The sequence below is a fragment of the Nyctereutes procyonoides genome, unplaced genomic scaffold (assembly GCF_905146905.1).
Source record: "Nyctereutes procyonoides isolate TBG_1078 unplaced genomic scaffold, NYPRO_anot_genome, whole genome shotgun sequence".
NCBI lineage: Eukaryota > Metazoa > Chordata > Mammalia > Carnivora > Canidae > Nyctereutes > Nyctereutes procyonoides.
The window spans coordinates 54935621-54947647 of NW_026575121.1; the positions used below are offsets into that span (position 1 = coordinate 54935621).

Consider the following 12027-nt stretch of genomic DNA (forward strand, 5'->3'; position numbering starts at 1 on the left):
TTAGGGAAGACCCCATGCCTGTAGTTTTTGTGTGCATTAATAACAATTTTAAGTGAAAGTAAAAAGAAAATAGAGAGTGTCTTTAACTCTAGGTCCACCAATAGGAACGTAAATAATAAATATATAAAGACAACAAACACTTTACACATTGAAAAATATAGGCAGAATTGTTTGGTCTTGAAATTGTAGGGAACAGGGACCCATGCATTTTCTAAGGACTAAGGCATGACATGATACAAACGGTATTTATTTTAAAGAAGATTTGTCTGATGGATCAGGGAAGGTGGAAGAGCAGGAGACTCAGGAGTCACTAGGTAGTAATTAATGTGATAAAAGAGGTGAGATGAGCCTATGTGGAGATACTTAGTCATAGGAGATGGTTGTTAATCCTTCATATGCACCATATTCTTAGAAGGCAACAACATTTACACAGTGGTGCTTGTTTAGCTCAGAGAGATACTCGTCAAACACATCACTTGCCTCCATTTTACTTGAGACTTAAAAAGAATAATAATCCTTAAGATGTTCCACATGTGCTTTTCAAAAGCTCTTGTAGCTAAGCCAATAAACCAATTAGATCAGCCTAAACACATTCTTACCATTTTGAGAATTTCCTGTACCTTATGCATGTGTAAACATTTAAGGCATTATAAACATTGTAAGAGTAGAGAAACACAATTCAGACATCTGTTTGTCAAAGGAAGTTCTCCCAAGTTTCTATTTCCACAAATTTCATAAAAATTTTCACAGAGAAGTATCAGTAGATGAAAACAAACAAACGTGGATCTAACATGTGGACAGTAAATGATTATCAGCACTGTAATTCCATTATTTAGTAGTCCTAGATGCCCATTCATGTGCTATAGCTTAATCTGAGAATGACTAAGGGAAAGAACTAATTTTCTTAGAAAAAATAATTCTGATTATACAAACATACATACTTATGTAAACACCTTCACAGGTCTTATAAAAGAAATTTTTAATTAAAGGGTACTCTAACAAAGATAAATCAACCAATCCAGAATGCTTTAAAAGAGCACCAAAAGGTGAGCCATTAAAAAAAAAAAAAAAAAAAAAACGTTGGGGTGCCTAGGTGGTGGAGTCAGCATTTGACTCTTGGTTTCAGCTCAGGTTGTGATCTCAGGGTCAGGAGATGGAGCCCCTAAGTTGGGCTCCACTCAGAGTTTGCTTAAGTTTCTCTCTCCCTCTCCCTCTGCGCCCTCCTCCCCCCAGCCTTGCGCGCACACCCCCCCACACACACACTTTCTCTCTCTCTAAAATAAATCTTTAAAAAAAAGAAAACCTGTCTGTTCTGTGATTTACATTTTACAAAGTGTCACTACATATATAGCATTGGTCATGATGATGGTGATGAGGATGAATATTTCTGTCTTGGCCAAGACAATGACTTGGTTTCCAGTAGATATAGTTTAAAGGGTATACTATAGACAAATTCATACCATTTGTTACTACAGGACATTGACTTTCAAGTATCTCCCTCATCATCTCCCCTCCAAAACCTCCCCAACAACACCCCTATCACCCTCAGTCATCACACGGAACATATAACATTCTCCTGAAGCCTTGTTTTTAATCCTAAAAATTTATATGAGCTTCAAATATTCTGTCATAATGTGTCCATATTCATTGTGATATAAATGGTTCTCCCCACCTCCAAATCTTTCAGGAAAATGTAGTATGCTCCTCACCTGGCTTTGAGGACACCAGCACACTATGTCATATGGCCAGCTCAGTTGGAGAAGCACTTCTATAATGTTGAAATACCAGGTCCCAGTGAACTAAAAAGTAGGTACAAAAAGAATATTCAGCCCTAAAGCTCCATCTCTCTGCCTATTACCTTGGTACTCATTCATCCTTCTAGTAGGCATGGGAAAAATATTAGGCTGCAATCTCAAGGAGAGGAGACCTCATCCTTTTAGTTCATGATACATACTGACTTCCCAGCTAGAGAGGAGCAGGCCAATGTAATACAAAAGGAGGAGCCAAGAGGTTAAGACACCAAAAGAAGAACAAAGAGTTTCCTAATACGGAAATATAAAAGCTTTTGATTTCTCTCCATTCCTAGTTTTTAGTCCTCATTTCTTACTATTACTAGCCATTTGCAGTTTTTTATTCATTAAAGTACTTCCTTAGGAATTGAGTCTGACATTCCCCTAGAGGTTGGATTCTTTTTTTTTTTTTTTTTTCAGAGGTTGATTCTGACCATGTTCATTCACCTGCATTTTGAACTTTTTTTCCATTAAAACGGAGAGCTTCACAGTTAACCACAGATACTGTTTTCTACAAAAGGGAAATAGACACAATATGCTATAGTCCTATCTAGAACATTAGGAGATTGATTCTCCATCTTTGCCATTTCTTCCATGAGTCAACCTGGGGCCAAGTGATAACTTAGCTTCTTAAAGTCTTCCAATTTTCTCCTTTGACAGTACATCTAGAAGTTACTAAATTGAATCTGGTCATTGTTTTGATAACTTTTTTTTTTTTTTTTTTTACCACAGTCCCATTGTGGTAAAAAAAAAAAAAATCACCTTTTATTTATTTGTCATCTCAAGTCATGATGTTGTACCACCAGGTCCATTAGACATTTTATGCAGTGCATAGCGGATAACAAAAAAATACCAAATCTGTGCCCGCCCTTGGGTGAGTGTAGGGGCTAGTGTATCAGGGATGGGGTTGGGTGGTAGGAATGTACTTAGGCCACCAGGAGCCTCTGTTGTACATTGGGGGCCCCAACCCCCCAAAAGTCATGCACAACCCAGGCTATGGGATGGGGCACAAGAGGGACAGCCAGGCACCTATCTCATGGTAATGTGCAGAGTCCTAGCCTTTCTCCCCTGTGCCAGACTGCCTGGATGGGGATCTTTAGGTCCTTCCTGTGTGGCCTAGTCTAGCCTGCCCAAGTTCCAATGGTTCTATCAACAGGTTAGCTGGCCCCTTGGCCCCACATACTGCCACCTGTTCGCCAAGGATCCCAGGGTGGGCAAGGGACTTTGGCCAACTCTGGGGTCAATACTGGGTCTCTAGGGAGGGCCAGTGGTGATCCAGAATGGGAGACAAGACAATTTGGAAGCAGATTGGATCTAGCTTCATTCAGCATTGCTACTAGTTATTTCATAATGACAGAACCTAATAGATGCATTTTATATTGATGCGTCCAGCCTTACATGGGAGGATGGTAATTCCCAGAAATTCCTGGGGAAAGTTGCCATTGTGGAGAAGTTGCCTAGCCTTTTGTTCCAGAAAATCCAGCAGAGTACCATAGTTCAGGACCATTAGCCCAGCCAGACAGGCGTATCACAGGCATGGTTATGGGCTAGCTCAAGGCAATGAAGAGCCCATCATGGGCTTCCACCAGATGTTCCCACTAAATAACATCAGTGATGCATGGGTTTGCACCAGTGGCATGTTCAGGCTTGCCCTGCACCCCTTTGGCTGACTTCCTTTCAGGTTGGTGTTCTTGCTGTTTCCTCATCCTCCTCTTCCTGACACTATTTGCAAATGTCCAGGTGCTCGGAATACCAGCCACAAAGGAGCAGGGCAGCAGTGGGAGTGGGTGCTGTGCGCAGCTACTCCAGCTTATTCTGTGTGATGTTTGAATGCTGGATTGCTTGCATCTGACTGAAGTGTTCTCCATTGTCTGCCTTGGAAAGACTTAAGTAATGCAAAAGGTTGTCTTTGTTTTTGTTTTAATCTACTGACAAGTTGCTTGGTAACCCAAAAAATGTGAAGGTGAAAGCATCTGCCTCACTGCTCAGATACTGATTTGTTTGGACGCTTCAATGTCTCATGATAAAACAATAACAACAACAACAACAACAACAAAACATGAAAATTTTCTTTAAAAGAAAAAGACAAGCCCAAACCTAATAAAACAAAGAATGTGGTTAATATCTCTGCTGGATAAGGGACCATATTTACTGTCATTTAAGGTTCACCAAACACAAGTTAATTCAATGACTCCAGGGAATCCAGCTAATAAGCAGAGAAGCCATAATTCAAATCCAAGTCTGATGGACCCTGCAAGGAAAGAAGTCCTTGATCATTTTACTGACCTGTGTCCCTCCCTTTAAAGCCCAACCCAGATAATTTAAGCTCTTAAATTTTCTTTTCCAGTGTAGATAATGTTTTTTCAATTCCTATTTCCCCAACAATGTATGCAAGTAAATGAAAAACCAAAAATAATTTTAAAAAAGGAATGGCCTATTAAGGAAGAAGAAAACCTAGAAAAGTAAGCCTTTGTACTGTTTAAGCCTTTTTTTTTTTTCATTATTTTAAATTTGTTTTCTGAAAAGTAGTAAGAGAAAAAGACTAAGCAATTCTAGCCTCTGGCAAGACTACTTAAAGAAATCCCCTCATGTTGACTCTAAGATGATGCATTGTTGCTTAGGTATATTTTCACCTTAGAATTACAGTACATTTGGGATGTCTGGGTGGCTCAGCAGTTACATTACAGCCCAAATGTAATGTCTGGGTGGCTCAGCGGTTGAGCGTCTGCCTTTGAGCATCTGCCTTCTGCTCAGGGCCTGCCTGATCCCAGAGTACCAGGATTGGGTCCTGCATTGGGCTCTCTGCATGGAGCCTGCTTCTTTAACCCTAACCCTCCTCCTGTGTCTCTCCCTCTCTCTCTGTGTCTCTCATGAATTAATAAATAATATCTTTAAAAAAATTACAGTACAACTAGTCTTCTCTGCAACATAAAGTTCAGAATTCCAAGATGACTTTTAACTCTGCTTTTAAGTTATAAGAAGTTTAGAGGAAGCTTAGGGGAAATTGAAGAAAATTTGTTTGGAAAAGCTACTTCAATAGTAAATAAAAGGACTGGAGCGTATGCATGTGTATATGGTCAGAGAGGGTCTAACTCAACCCAAAAGCTCCCCAAAGCAGCAAGGGAAGCACCTTGACCTTTAATAATGCTGACCAAAAGCTTTTGTCATAACATGTCAAAATTGTGGCTGATTGGCTAAGTACTTCTAAAAACCTAGAAACTCTGTCAGGTCAAAGTTGAAGTATGCTAACATAGACTCAGAAAAAAAAAACCAAAAACTGTTTTTGCCTTTTAAACAACCAAACTTGTGAGATACTAGTTTTCCTTAGTGTCACATAGCAGTTTCCTAAGCACCACATTTCTTTTAGGATGATACCTTACTTTTTTGTCATTGATTTGATCTCATTCCTGTTGTCACCATCACTGTCATCTCTGTCGTCCTGTAGTACCTCTTCCCATTTACCTTTTGTTCAGCAGACATGTTGTGTGTTGAGAATGATGCCTTATGGTTGGCTAAATTCATGTCTCTTACCACGTGGATTGTTACAATAATAGTACTTATGTTCTCAATGATTTTCAAAGTTACACAGCATGATACTAGAAAAAGTAAGAAAAAGGGTAAAAGTCAATTTTTTTGAAGAACATGACAAAAATAATATAGAACATAGAATATTAATATCCATTTTTATGATCAATTTCTAGTGTTATTAAACTCTTTAAAATTCTTTTTCAAGGGCTGTTCAAACATATTTGAGTAATTCTAAATTGAGCTATTTACATTTTACAGATTGAGTTTATATCTTCTTTCTCCAAAAAGAAAATAGACAAATGTCATGGTCTATTTTTATTAGAAAGAATTTTCTAAATGTGCTGGCTTTAAGAAACCAAGAAACAAATTGCTTATATAGTAGTATATCCAAGAGCCTTTCCAAAGGAAAGATAAAGATTTATATTATTACTTGTTTACAATGTCTCAAAACCACTCATACAAACAGACATGACCCACAGTATGATTGAAAGTAATCTGGAACACACTGTGTGTGTGTGTGTGTGTGTGTGTGTGTGCGTGTGTGCGTGTGCACAACACACATATTTGTTTTTAATTTGTTATATGTGTGCCTGTTTGAAACAGTTCACTCTCAGTTACTAGCTCACTGCATTTACAGACTGAAGACTTATTCATTAGGAAATGTATGATGTATATCCTCCGCACAGCAAAGGCAATGGCAGTTTTGACATATGACTTATGTTCTAAGAACCCTTGGTGTGCAAATGGAATATATCATTCAGACAATTTATGAAAAATATATACAAAACAATATGTTTTCCATAAATATCTTTTTGGTAATATTGAAAATATAGTTAGCATATTTGCAACATGCCCGCATATCTTATTTTATTCAATTGCCAGAACTAAAGTTGAACAGCATTGAAGCAACAAAGAAGAAGCAATGTGAGGTGAGGAAACTGACTTCAGTGCTGTGCTCCAGAATCTGTGTAGAAAGATTATATGACAAACAGAAGAATTCCAAGTTATGTCAACCTATACATTTTTAACTTTCCCAATTCTAAACTAAAACTAATCAAATGCAGCTATTTTCTCCCCTACATTTCTAGAATGGCTCATGCACACACAGATCTTGCTGTTTACCCAAGAACCTTGCTCATAAGTAGACAAATATTTCTAAATATAAGATTCCAAGGTGAGTAGCAGCAGATGCCATGTGAAATTCTGAACAGCGCAGATGGCCCATCAACAGTTAATTAAGTAGCAGGCTCTAAATGGGTGGGTTGCAGACCCAATGGCTGCAGTCAATTCTAGGGTCCTATAAAGAGGAAACCAAAACTTTTGGAGAGCTGGCCTCAGGGTTCTGAGACATCATTGGGAGAACCAGACAGCAGGGCACACACCTATACATACTCACAGGTACACGCAAGCCACAAAACAGACCGGAAGAATGATGTCAAGACAAAGACAGTGGCTTGGGATATGGGTAATGAGAGCTAAAGTCCTCAGCACAGATCTTAAATCTTTGTCAGCATCTTTAATCTTGTTTAATGCAACTGGGATGAAAAGTCATTAGCCTTTCCCATCTGTTCACATAATTATATAAAACAAACGTAGGGTCCACATCCTAGGGCTGAATATCCCTGTCTACACTCACTGGCCCGTAGGTGCTTCCCACCCCAAAATCTTTAGAGTACACTGTGGATATAAGAAGAATACTTCATAATAATCAAGGCAAATTGTTTTTTTCATGAAAATATGCAAGTCACTTAAGCTCTCTGGGCCTTGAGTTCTCCATCTGTAAAATGGTTCTATTAACACTGGGGTAGAAATGTAGGAGGATAAAATTAGCTAATCCATGTGAGAACAGAGCTACATACATTATAATTGTAGGAAAAAAGTATAAGCTGTTGCAATGATGATGACAATGATAGTGTCTTCCTCAAGATCAATTTCTAATATATCATTATTTGATTATATAAATCAGTACCTGGCACACAATAGGCATTAGATAAATGTGTGTTGAAAGAATCAGCCTCTATTGAATATAACGGCATGACTCTGTGGGATGGATACTAATACATCATGTCACAAAGAGAATGAAGCTCATCCTAAGGGAGTTTAGATGAATAACCTCACTTGGCTAATAACCATTCAAAGTGGGTGAGCAGAGAGGTTTCCACTATACCCTCTTCTATAATGGATGTCAGTCTGCAGTCATTGGAGCAGGTCTCACTTGATCAACACAGCATACCTGTGAAGCAGAGAGCAGGTCTTTACTTCAGATGTGAGTTAACTGATGTCCAAAGGGTAGAACATATTGGCTTAGATCCTTGTGTATGTCTTGGACAAATGGATCATAAGTGAATTTTAGTGATGTGGGCACAGATCGGATTTCCACCATCTAAGTGATGAGCCTAACCCAGTGGACACCTCTGGGCAAATAGGAGTGAGAGAAGTGACGTGTTGTGTTGCCAGACTTCATTATGGCTGTCATTTGGCCTCTAAGCTTTTGACACAATGACCCATACTATAAAAAGGTCTTTATTCCTCACACTGCCTACAACCATGAATATGCTATTTTGCACATTAAAAAGTACATCATTATGTATTTAAATGCATCTTCTTTCCCTTTTATTTATTTCTTACATTCTCCTGGAATAAGATGTGACAAGAATTACAAATGTTGCTCTCCTATTGAAAATATGTTTCACAATGACTTTGATGCAGTAGAATATGATTCTTCAAAACATATTATGATTGCCAACTGTGAGAAGGGAACAAGAGACAGCGCTGTCTACCTGGTCATGGATTATTCTTTATTAGAATACATTTGACAACAGAAAATATCTCTGTTTTTGAAAGACATATTGATAATACTACTAATATATAAATATAATAATAACTAAAGTTAATGTACTTAATATGCATGAGACATGCTCCAAGCAAATTACTCTTCATACAGAGATGCTAGTCAGTACCCTGCTCTTGGTCACACAGCTACTGAGGAGCAGAGCTGGGGCTGAATGCAGGTGTCACATTCAGAGACTGTGTTCTCCTTGGTGGTTACAACACAGAGGTTATGCTTTGCAGGTGCTTAAGAATGCCAATCACTTTCAGGTGCCACCAGTTTGGCAGTTAAAGCACCTTCATGCCTTCATGAAGCAAAACACTGTGCATTAGCAGCTTTTATACAACATGGCTAGAACATACAGGCATGGGTGGAACATCACTGCATTTTTTTTTTTTTTTTTTGGTAAAACTCCTTTTGAAGACAAGCTTTACTATGACATTCAATATTCCTTATAAAAGACATATAGGAAAACTCAGATTAAACACAAAGTTGCCTCTCCTGACTAATTAATATACTTCCTTTTATTAGAAGAAGGGAGCCATAAAACCTCTGATTTTCTGTTTTCTCCAGCTACTAGGAAGCTCTGTGAGAATACTTAAATTAATTGTAGAGCTTTACAAAGCTAGAATTTTTTATTCTGATTATTTCTTTCTTTTACTCTCTATAACTTGACTCCATGTTATTTTCATTTTAATGTAATGCAAGTTAATGAAATACGATTGCTTTAATGTAAACATTTTTAGTTTTTTTTTTAATGTATTTTAGTTTTCACATCTTGAAATAGATCCAGTCTTTCAGAGAAAGCAACCAAACTGGACTTTAGTGGGTGATTTTTGTTACAACTTTGGTGAAGTGAATGCTCTAATTTTAACATTTGCATTATTCACTGTCCTGGACAGACTCACTGTTTTCCGGAACCCCAATAGGTATAGATGTGTTTGAGAAAAGATTATAATTTTATTTGACATCTTCCAATAGACTCCTCCTATATTTCAAAGTTATACTGGAAATGTTACATGAAATCCGAAGGGATAATAAGACTATTATCAATTATAAAAAGTCATTCACATAAATCAATCACATTAGATTATAATTATAACCCTTATTCACATCAGGCCAATAAAAGGGTTGATCTTTGACATATAGCTCTGGGCAAAATTGATCCAAAGTCCTAACTGCAGTATAAAGGCTTTTTGAACAAAAACATAATATGCGAATTGGTTCTTAAGGAAATACGGAGAATTACTGGGCAGACTTCATCAAGATAAAAGGATACTTGATGGCATTTACAAACACCAGAAACTCTTGACTCATTTAAATATTAATATGGCACACAGAACATTTAGCATCATGCTTCTAAGTATTAGTATAAAAAGTTCAACAAAAGGAATACCAAGTGCTTTAGGAACAAATTCTTCCTAATTTGGTAGAAACTAAAGTACTTCATTACAGACTTTATTGTTATGTAATCTGAAAGCAACACATTTTTAAAGGGAAAAAGAAATAAAATATATCTCAGTGGGCACCTATTATTTTATTTTCTTCTTATTCTTTATTATTTTCCTATTATTCTTTTGTTTTATTATTGTATTTCCCTATTATTATGTTCTCTTATTTTTGTTTCCCACTAACAAAAATAAGATATCTGGTTCATTGAATAGAAAAAATACAACTTTATATTTTTTATCCATTAATACAGTTCAAAAGTTAGAAGTCACAAAATTCTAATACACAAGCCTCTTTATTACGATAAAGCAGAAAGAAAGCCCCAGAGAGACACAAAATGTACCATGTGACCTGGAAGATCATGTGACTTAGGGATTTTATTGCTATTCAGCAAATTTTAATACTTAACACAGGACGTGAAAACTGTAGAACATAAACGTTTTTCTTAGTTAAAAAAAAAATTGTTAACTTAAAATAACTAGAACTTGGTGGAGAAAATGAGGTACTTTCCAGCATAAGAAAGTCTCATCACCACTTCCCTGGTGGAGGAGAGGTAGTAGGACAATAATGGAAACAGGACAAGAAAGGGAGGAAGGACCTACTTTGAATCCAGTCATAGCAAACAACTTCTATTTGAAGCTATTTAGTTGCTATTTTTCTTCAGAGGGGTACTACACTCTAAGTTCCCACAAATTCTGCCAATAAATGACTGTGAGGTCCCCTTTTCCATGTAACACTGTTCAAATGTTACCAATTGTATGAGGAATTAATCAGATAGTGATCCCAACCCTTGGAATTCAGCTGATGAACCCCCATAGGAATAAAAAAGTCAATTAGTATTAGCAAATACAGTTTATCAGAGTGAAATAGGCAAAACTTTTCTGTAGCTAAATAAGCTACATAAGCTTTTATGTATTTTCCCCTTACTAGGGGAAAAGCTACAAAAAGTTTTAAGCCTTGAGTGCAAGAATTCCAAACCTAAGAATGTTTCCTACAGAAATGACCAGTGATGTGTACAAATAGATTTTGACAAGTAGGTACAACAGTGAAAGGCTGAGACAATACGAATGATCAGCAGCAGGAGTTTATGTATCTAAGACTATGTGAACACTGAGTACTTTCAGCAACTAACAAATGGTGACATAGAAGAACATTCATGAGATATTTTTATGTGAAAGAAGCCAGAGAGAAATTAACAATTATTAATTATGACATATTAAAGTTACATTGGTTGCTATATTTTAAAAAAATCTAGATGTTGTCAGGCTTTCAAAAATAGAAAACTTATTTCTTAACATGTAAAGTCACATTGTTAGGAAGCTTTCCCTCATACAATCGTTTAGGGGCCCATTCTGATAGAAATTCTGCTGTCTTTGGCGACTTTCCTAGGTCCCTCGGACAATACCCAGCCAGCAACAGAGGGAAGAAAGAGTAGAAGATCATGCAGCGTTGTATAATGGGCCAGTCCTGCGAGTGGCTTGTATTATTTCCACTCTCATTTTGTTAGCCAGAACGTGGATGCTGGGCCACACTAGGATATGTAGTCTAGGTGTATCCAAAAATAAAATAGAGGATTCAAACAGTTTTAATGTACTTGCTCACCAGGTTTGGCCAAGGACCTCAACTTTGCCCCTGTGTGTGCATGTGTGTGTGTGTGTGTGTGTGTGTGTGTGTATACATATTCATGTATGTACATACATTTTCCTTTAGGTAGTAGGATAATAACATTTTTATTTTCTCATTTATACCTTTCCATATTGTAATTTTTTCCAGAATTTTTATATTAATTTTATAATTAAAAAAGCTTAAAGAGGCTGCCAATGCTGAGATTTCATTATGGAATTGCTTTATATCCTCCCTACCCCCCTGAATTCACCTTAGTGTGAACATAAAGGTAAAGGTAGAAATATCTAATTATGGGAGAATATATTTTCTATAATTAACCCATATATGAATTGAAATTGAGTTTGGAAAAAAGAGTAAGGTTGTTCATCATATAGAAATGCATTCTGGTATACTTTATATGTAACATATTGATTAGCAAAAGTATATATTTGTTTTATCGAGAAAAGGAGTATATGTATTACATATGTAGCAAAAGTGTTCATATATTTTATATATTTATATATAACCTATATTATACATATAACATATGTACATAATTCCAGGCACAGCTCCTTTGAACCAACAATGGAATGTTCCATTAGAAATGTTCACCAACAAGGGTCGCCTGGGTGGCTCAGTCAGTCAAGTAATTTCAGCTCAGGTCATGATCTCGGGGTGGTGAGATAGAGTCCCAAGTTGGGCTCTGCACTCAGCACGGAATCTGCTTAAGATTCTCTCTCTCTGGTACACTCAGCTCACATGCATGTTCTCTTCTCTAAAAAAAAAAAAAAAAAAAAAAAAGTTCACCAACAAGGTGTGTCTCTA

At 36.9% G+C, this 12027-nt stretch overlaps 1 pseudogene; it reads left to right on the forward strand.

The window, feature by feature from the left end:
• The first annotated feature begins 3070 nt into the window (after positions 1–3070).
• On the forward strand, positions 3071–3460 carry LOC129516353 (nuclear transport factor 2-like; annotated as a pseudogene).
• The last annotated feature ends 8567 nt before the right edge of the window (positions 3461–12027 follow it).